At 38.3% G+C, this 9,607-nt stretch overlaps 1 pseudogene; it reads right to left on the minus strand.

The window, feature by feature from the left end:
• Positions 1 to 1,133: 1,133 nt before the first annotated feature.
• LOC145713778 (RNA-binding protein EWS pseudogene) lies at positions 1,134 to 3,053 on the minus strand (annotated as a pseudogene).
• Positions 3,054 to 9,607: the final 6,554 nt, after the last annotated feature.

A 9,607-nucleotide genomic window follows, 5' to 3' on the forward strand; every position in this document is an offset into this window, starting at 1 on the left:
ATGTGATCAATTATGGAGAATTGAGAAGTTTGAAAAGTATGTGAATTTTGCTGTTTTAGAATGTGATGTTCGTAATATATCTCTTATGTCCATCTGTTCCATTATTTAATTCAAAGCCATTGTTTTCTTATTAATTTTGTTTAGATGACCAGCCCATTATTGTATTATTATCAGTCAGTTCCATTATGTTTATTATGAGATGTTTTATGTATTTGGATTCTCCTATACTGGGGCAAAAATGTTTATAATTGTTATATTTCTTGTTGGATTATCCCCCTTATTATCATATAATATTTTTCTTTGTCTTTTGTTACACTGTTTGTTTTAAATTATCTTTTTGTCTGATATAAATATTGCTACTCTGGCTTTCTTTTGACATCTATTTGCATGATAGATATTTGTCCATCCCCTCGCTTGCAATTTGCAAGTGTCTTTAGGTCTAAAATGAGTATCTTATAGGTACTATATAGATGGCTCTTGTTTTTGCATGTAATCTATCACCCTATGTCTTTTGATTGGAGCTTTTAGTTCATTTACATTTAAAGTATTGATAGATATGTGCTTATTTACATTTTGTTGTTTGTGTTGTAATTGCTGCTGAAGATTTTCTTGGATTCTTTGTTTTTGTTTCCTGGTTTTCTTTAGTGATATATTTGGATTTCTTTCTGTTTATTCTTTGCATATTTATTAGTGGCTTTGGTTTCTGGGCACCATTAGATTTGTATATAGCTTCTTCTGCACATAGCAGTCTACATTAATGGTCATTTAAGTTTGAACCTATTATTTATTCTTCTTCTCTGCATGTTTTAGGTGTATGTTATCATATTTTTTTTTAATGAACGTTTGGAATTTTATGTAAAAAAAAAACACGACAACCATTAACATTGTTACAGTTAGATGCCCTCTTGGTTCTCCACAATGATACTGAGCATGCTCACAGGGGGTTCCCATTGTTTAGTCTTAAACAACTATCTTTAAAAGAAGGGGGGGAAACTTTGCATACTATTATTTAACTTACTTTAATGTTTCTTCACAAATGGTGAAAAATACTAAAGTATAGACAAGGAATAATCATAATGTTGTGGCCATCATAAATTTAAAACATTTTCTGTTTAAAAAAATAAGTCTTACAGTCAATGCAGCTCTGCAGGGTCTCTGTAGGGTCTGTTTCTGTGTTTCTGATATTGCTTGCCTTTTTCCATTTTTCCAGGTTCTCCATGCCCACCTCTTCTTCTTCACATCTGTTCCAGCAAAGGTCCATGGGTCCACCAGGGCCACCTCATGTTCCTGCACCAAACCCACTTCAGTCCATGTCCTGGCCATCTTGGCCACCTCTGAACATTCCACCTGGACCACCATGGTCAATGAAGCCACATATTCCTCCCAGTCATGCCACCAGGGCTGCCTGTGCCATGGTTGCTACCTGGAAGTGGAAAGGATGGTAGAAGGAAGCCTTCAGTCTTTAGGACCTTACATTGGTTGAATCCTGTTCTCCAGGTAATGTTCTGGTTTTTACACCCAGATTGGAAAACTGCCAGTCTCCAGCATGGTGCTGGACGTTTCCTCCTCTGGATGGGTCTGAGAATCCTGGGGCCTTCTTGGAGGAAAGCCACCTCTGTTTCTTCCACAGCCTCCCATGCTATCCATGGGGCCCTCAGGACCTTCTGGGCCCTGCGGACCTCCCCAGAGTGGCAGCAGCGTCCCTCTACCCTCAAGAGAGGCATGCCACCCTGCATGCTGTTCATGGGAGGTTTCTGCTGAGCAAGAGAAACCTTACATTTCCTCACTAGTTGGTGGGTCTTTGTAGGATACTGTAGCATTGCTTTGGGCTTTCCTGTTTCCTTGTCCAAGTAGATATGGATCATGGGTTGTCTGGTTTCCTTATTCATCTTAACAACTCCACACCTACTTAAATAAGTTTGCCAGATCATCTAGAGTCACATTGTCATTTAAAACTTGCAGAAAAATTGCACTATTATCAGAGTCTACATCTGTATCTACTAGTGGGCCTAGATCAAGGTCTTGTCCTTCCTCCATGGGTCCATAGGCTTTTTGAAGACATCTTGCTGTCCAGCACATTCATTCCACCATGTTCTCTTCTCTGTCTGCCTCTGCTCATGCCTCCATAATCAAATCACTCTCTTACCCTGCCCTAGCTATCAGGGCCACTGATGGTCTGGTTCTCTCCTGGTCCAGAAAACTCTCCAGGCTCCTGCCTATAAACACCCATGCTACTGGGGTGGTACTATTGAAATGAACTCTGCTGCCCTTAGCTGATGGTCTGTTGGCTATATTGACTTTAAGACTGACTGTAGGGTCCAGTTTAGCAGTAGTTAACTAGTGGCTGACTGATGCCCACAGCTGCTTTGTTGACCATAGCTACCCTGCTGTCCATATCTGCTTGCAGCCCATACGTGTTCTGCTGAGAGTAACTGCTATTCTCATAACTAGTTGGCTGTGTAGAGGAATATCTGGTAGGAGGATAAGATGGTGGTGCCATGACTGGCTGCCTGGGTAGCTCCCAGGTACCTGGGATAACTGTAGCTTCTCTGTTCATATCCTAGGCTGGGATGGTTGTGCTATATTGAGGTTGACTAGTTTTAGCAGGTTTGCTACAATCCTGCAAGTGTGGTTTCTGGCTGCTGCTCATAGGCTGGGTAAGTAGGCTGAGTGCCATATGCAGACTGAGCTGCATAGAAGGTCTGGGTGGTAGTGACCATAACAGAGGTGTTATCCTAAACACCAGTGCCATAACCCTGGACAGGCTGACTATGCCTGGGGGGGCAGTTGGAGTAATATAACCAGTGGGACACTGTCCATAAGAAGTTGCATATGTGGTCTGGCATATGTCACAGTAGTCTGAGCCTGGGTATAGATGACATCAGCGAGCTGTCCATAGGTTCCATAACTTTACTGCCCATATGTTTCAGCAGTCAGTATATATATTGGGTGAGCTGGGCAGTTTAAGCACCGTAGCCCTGCTGGGCTGCAGCTTGGCTGTAGGTACTATAATCCGTGGATGTCATTTTCTGTTCTTCCTTCTTGTTCTCTCTACATCCTTCTCCTTCTAGCTTTTCCTATGGTGTCATATTTTCCATTCTTTTATTTTGTGAGTTCCTTGACTTATTTTACAGAAACATTCATTTTTATTGTTTTTGTGTTATCTAACTTCATACTGTCACTTTTGGTGTCTCCTTTCAACTCAAAGTATCCTCTTTATTATTTTTTGCTGGGCTGGTTTAGTGGTCAAGAACTCCTTTAGGTTTTATTTCTCTGGAAAATTCTTTGTCTCTCCTATTCTGAATGACAGACTTTCTAGATAGAGTATTCTCGGCTGTAGTTTTTTCCCATTTAGCACTCTGAATATATCATGGCATTCCCTTCTGGCTTGGCAAGTTTCTGTTGAAAAATCTCCTGCTACCCTTATAGATTTCCCTTCTAAGTTACTGTCTTCTTTTGTATTTATGCTTTAATTTTTTTTCTTTATCATTATATTTTGACACCTTAATTAAAATGTCTTGGTGTAGATTTGCTTTTGTTGATTTTGATGGGAGTTCTCTGTGCCTCCTGGATCTGGATGTCTGTTTCCTTCCCCAGGTTAGGCAAGTTTTCAGATATTATTTCTTAAACTAAATTTTCAGTTCCTTTTTCTCTCTTCTTCTTCTGGGACTCCTATAATACATATATTGTTACATCTGAGTGAGTCACTGAGTTCCCCAAGTCCATTCTTATTTTGCATAATTCTTTTTTTCTCTCTTTTGTTCACCTTGATCACTTTCCATTACTCTGTGTCTAGTTCACTAATTCATTTCTCTGCTCCTTCCATCCTGCTGTTCATTCCATCAAATGTGTTTTTCACTGTTTTTTGAGCCTTTTATCTAAGCTACATTATTCCTTATCTCTGTGTTAAGGGTCTCTTTCATGTGTTCCACTTTTTTCTCAAGTCTAGTGAGTTTCCTTATGATTGTTGCTTTAAATTCTTCATTGGGCATGTTACTTATATATGTTTCACTTAGATCTCTGGCTATGGCCTTGTCCTGTTCTTTCATTTGGGGTAAATTTCTCTGTCTCTTATTTTTGTCTGGCTTTCTGTGTCTGTTTCTCTGTGTTAAGAAAGTCATCTATGTCTTTTGCTCTTGAAAGTAGTGACTTTATGAAGAAAAGATCCTGGAGTGCCCTGCAGTGCAGTGTCCCCTATTCACCAAAACCTGGCTTTTCAGTAGCATATATCCTATGTGTGTTGCTAATGTCCTGCTGTTGTTTCTGAGTCACTTTTCCTTTCAGTGCAATTGTCTACAACTGACTCTGTGCTTTTTGTGGGCTGTGTTAGTTACCTGTGGTGTTAGTGGGACCAAGGCAGGCCAACTCTAAGGTTGTGTGCACACCAGGGGATTTTGTGAGGCAGGCGACTATGTTAGCAAAATTTGTGCTGGGCCACTATTCCTATGATGGATCACCCAAAGGGCTGTGGTGGTTGGGGGCTGTGTGCCTGGGTGGCTTGGGGTTTGAGGCTGGGCATGGTGCACAATGATGACAGGGCATAGCTGGGCCAGGTGCATGAAGGTGGCTGGGGGTGTACAGCTGGGCTATGTATGGTGGTTGGGTGTGCTGAATTGCAGCAGCTGTGCATCCTGTGGCTGGGCACAGTACATGAATACCTTTAACAAAATTTGCTCTGAGCCCAGAGCTAAGGCAAGCAGGCTTGGAGTGGAAAAGTCCTCAGGAGAAGTTGTAGGCATAGCACACTGCTAGCAGGTTAGGTAGCAAGTGTCTGTGCAGCACCACCTCCTGCAGATGTTTCTGTATTAATGCTGGAGGCAGGGAAGGAAAATGACACCTTTTGTCTCCCTTGTTTTTGGAAAAGTCTCCCAACATGGTCCAAAATCAGTATGAACAAATTTGTCTCCTGTTTCCCCCTGGCTTTGTGCAAACTGCTGTTTTTATGTTGCCTCTCCAAGCAGGCTGCTGTCTCTTTAAGGGTGGTGACCCAGCTATCATTCACCCTCCAGGCTTGCCCAGTGCTGAGTCAGCTGACTTTTAAAGCTCCAGGCTCCAAGTCCCACTGATTTTACAAACTCAAGGAATTCAGCCCTTTTGTTTTTTAAAGCCAAATGTTATGGGGGATTAGTCTTGCAGGTGTGAGCTCCCTAGTGGGAGGGCCTGTTTCTCTGCCTTCTTTGCTTGCACAAACCCCTCCCTCCTGGGGGCAGCTTCCCTCCACCTTTCTGACCTTCCCAACATTTCAGATGAAGCTTCTCTTTTTTTTTTTAGTTTTGCAGTTTGTTCTTCCTGTCTTCAGATCATTCTCCAGATCTGAAGATCTTTATTGACTTGGATGTGGATGATATCTAGTTGTAACGTGGAGTGGGGTAAGCTCAAGGTCTTCCTACTCTGCCATCTTCCCAAGCTCCCCAAGTTAACTTTTAAAAACATTATGTTTTGAAATAAATTTAAATTTATAGAAGAGTTACAAAGATGTTCACATGTATGTGTTTCTCTTAGCTTTTCCTAATGTTAAAACCTTTTAGGGGCACCTGGGTGGCTCAGTCGACTGAGTGTCCGACTCCAGCTCAGGTCATGATCTCGCCATCTGTGAGTTCGAGCCCCGCATCGGGCTCTGTGCTGACAGCTCAGAGCCTGGAGCCTGTTTCAGATTCTGTGTCTCCCTCTGTCTCTCTGCCCCTTCCCCGCTCATGCTCTGTCTCTCTCTCTCTCTGTCAAAAATAAATAAACATTAAAAAAAAAACCTTTTATTACTGCAGTAAATAACCAAAACTAAAGAATTCACAGTGGTCCAATACTGCTAACTTAATTAGAAATTTAAAAGGTTTCTCTAGTTTTTCTATTAATGTCCCTTTTCTATTTCAGTATCCAACTGAAGATCTTATATTACATTTCTTCATCATGAAGACTTGGTTTTCTCCACCATCACTTTAAATAACTAGGTGGCTTGGGGTGTCCTCTTGCCATGGATAGACATCTAGGTGTATGGGAAACTCATCTTCTAGCTTCATTTTTAGCTGAACTCATGGTCTAAAGCATCACAATAAACTACTACTCAGACATTGAGAATTATGATTTGGGATCTAAACATCTGCTCAAGCAGGGATACCACAAACCCACCGTACAAGTGCAAGGTCTATGCACATTGGGAGAGTGATGTTTTGTTTCATAAGAAAGTTCTAAACTATTTTGGTTGAAACATTTTACATTCCCATCAGAAATGCATGAATCATCTAGTTTATCTTCATCCTCATCAGCATTTGATGTCACAACTTTTTTATTTTAACTATTCTGAGAAAGTGTATAGTGATATTCCATTGTGGTTTTAATTTAATTTTCCCTTCTGGCTAATGATGTTGAACATCTTTTCCTCTTCTTATGTGCCATTTGTATGTCCTCTTCAGTAATATGACTGCTTCTGTCTTTTTCCTATTTTCTAATTGGATTGTTTAAGGTTTTTGTTTTTGTTTTGTACTGTTGAATTTTGAGTGTTGACTATATAATCAATATACTAGTCCTTTTATGGATATGTAGTTTGCAATTTTTTATGTATCCTTGTAGCATATCTTTTTATCGACTTTCCATGGGCTTTCACAGAACAAAAGTTTAAAATTTTTGATGTAATCCATAAGTTATTTTTCCATTATGGATTGCGCTGTTAGACATTCATGGCATATCTATTTTGTTGAATTTGGAGTGAGCTTCTTTTATTTTTTAAAAGATTTTATTTAAGGGGCGCCTGCGTGGCTCAGTCATGATTTCTGCTCAAGTCGTGATCTCATGGTTCATGAGTTTGAGCCCTGCATTGGGCTTGGCACTGGCTGTTCTCTCCCCTCTCTCTGCACTGGGATTCTCTCTCCTCCCCCCGCCCCCCGTGTCTCTACCCTGCTCATGCTCTCTTTCTCTCTCAGAATAAATAAATAAAAACTTAAAATAAGATTTTAAACATTTTATTTAAATTCAAGTTAGTCAACTCCAGTATAATATCAGTTTCAGTTGTACAATTTAATGAACACTTACATACAACACCCAGTGCTTATTACAAGTACACTTCTTAATACCTCTTACCTATTTAACCTATCCCTCCTCCCCACCTCCTCTCTGGTAACCATCAGTTTGTTCTCTATAGTTAAGTGTCTGTTTTTTGGTTTGCCTCCTTTTTTCCCCCATGACTATTTGTTTTGGTTCTTAAATTCCACATGTGAGTGAAATCATATGGTATTTGCCTTTCACTGATTGATTTATTTCACTTAGAATAATACTCTCTAGCTGCATCCATGTCATTGCAAATGGCAAGATTTCATTCTGTTTTCTTCTTTTCATTCTGTTTTATGGCTTAGTAACATTCCATTGTGTATATATGTATATATATATATATATATATATATATATATATATATATATACCACATCTTCTTTACCCATTCATCAGTTGATGGACATTTGGACTTTTTCTGTAATGTGGCTATTGTAGAGAATGCTGCTATAAACATTGGGGTGCATGTATCCCTTTGAATTAGTATTTTTGTATCCTTTAAATAAATACCTAGTAGTGCAATTTCTGGATTGTAGGGTAGTTCTATTTTTAACTTTTTAAGGAATTTCCATACTGTTTTCTGGAGTGGCTGTATCAGTTTCTATTCCCACCTACAGTGAAGGAGGGTTCCCCTTTCTCTGAATCCTCACCAACATCTGTTGTTTCTAGTGTTATTGATTTTAGCTATTCTGACAGGTATGAAGTGATATTTCATTGTAGTTTTGATTTATTTATCCCTGATCATGAATGAACAGAATATCGTTGAATCATGCTTTTAATCCACTACGAATCTCTTTTACTAGGTTTATTTAGACGATTTTTACATTTAAGGTTATCATTGTTATGTTAGGCTTCAGTCTCCCAGTTTTTTCTTTGTTTTCTCTTTTTCTTTTCTTACTCTCTTATGAGTTACTTCAACATTTTTTAAGATTCCAGTCATTTATTTATAATATTTTTAGTGTTTTGCTTTTTATAGTTTTGTTAATGATTATTCTGGGTATTAAAATATATATGACTTAGCACAGTTTGCTAGAGTCAAGTTGTCACCACTTTGAGTAAAATGTGGAAACCTTACTTCCCTCAAGGTCATTTTACCATACCCATTTTTAAAATAATTATTTTGATTCTAAGATGATGTTATGATTTTTTTGTTTTAATAACAAGTGATTTAGAAAATTATAATGGGAAGTATAGTTTCTTGTACTTCCCCATAGTTTTGCTCTTCCCATTGTTCTTTTTTACTTCTTTTGGTTTCAAGATTTCTCCTTTTATAATTTATTTTTTGTTTGTCTGTTTAAAAAATTATTTTAACATTTCTTTAGAGGTTTGCTAAAATAATTTCAAATTCTTTTAGTTTTCCTTTATCTGAGGACGTCTTTATTTCTTCTTCATTTCTGAAGCAAAGTTTTCCTGGTTACAGAATTCACAGTTGTCAGTTCTTTTCTTTCAGTATTTGTGCTACCTTCTTTTGACTTTCATAATTTCTAATAAGAAAGCTACTGTCATTCAATAATGTTCTTTTACAGGTGTTGTCCTTTCTTTTTGGTTCCTTTCACTACTTTTTTTTGTCTTTCCTTTTCAGAAGTTTAATTATGATACATCTAGGCATTAGTATCTTTGAGTTTATCCTGTTTTGAGTTTGCTTAGTTGCTTGAATCTGTAGGTATATTCTTTAAATTTGGGTATTTTTCAGCAATTGTTTCTCCAAATTCTCTTTCAGCCCCCCTCTTTCTCCTTTCCTTTCAAGACTCTGATTATATGAATGCTGGATATTTTGTTATTCTCCCACTGATTATTGAAGATCTGTTTATTATATTTTTAGTCTATTATTTTCTCTGTAGTTCAGATTTTATACATTCTATTGTTCTGTCCTCAAGTTCATTGATTCTATTCTCTCTTGTGTCCACTACACTATTGAGTACATGCAATGACTTTATAAAAATTTTCAGTTACTGTATATTTTAGTTCTGTAATTTACAACTGGATATTTTTGAACTTCTATCTACTTGTTGATGTTTTCTATTTTTTAATTTGTTTCAAGATAATTTGTAATTGCTTGCTGAAGTGTTTTATGATGCCTGATTTAAAATCCTTGTCAAGTCATTGCAACATCTGATCCTCTCAGTGTTAGTGTCAGTTGATTATCTTTGCCATTCAAATTGTAATTTTTCTGCTTCTTTTAAAAATTTTTTTTAACGTTTATTTATTTTTGAGACAGAGAGAGACAGAACATGAACAGGGGAGGGGCAGAGAGAGAGGGATACACAGAATCAGAAGCAGGCTCCAGGCTCTGAGCCATCAGCCCAGAACCCGACGCGGGGCTCTAACTCACGGACCGCAAGATCGTGACCTGAGCTGAAGTCGGACGCTTAACCGACTGAGCCACCCAGGTGCCCCCCTGCTTCTTTTTATAATGGGTAATTTTTTTCTGGCATCTGGGACATTTGTTTATTATATTAGGACACTCTGGGTCCTATATATATCTTTTATTTTAGTAGGCAATCAAGTATAGTATAGTATAGTAGAGTATAATATAGTATAGAATACAAATCCTGGCCTACTTTTGTGG

Source organism: Panthera onca, chromosome X, assembly GCF_046562875.1.
Source record: "Panthera onca isolate mPanOnc1 chromosome X, mPanOnc1 haplotype 2, whole genome shotgun sequence".
NCBI lineage: Eukaryota > Metazoa > Chordata > Mammalia > Carnivora > Felidae > Panthera > Panthera onca.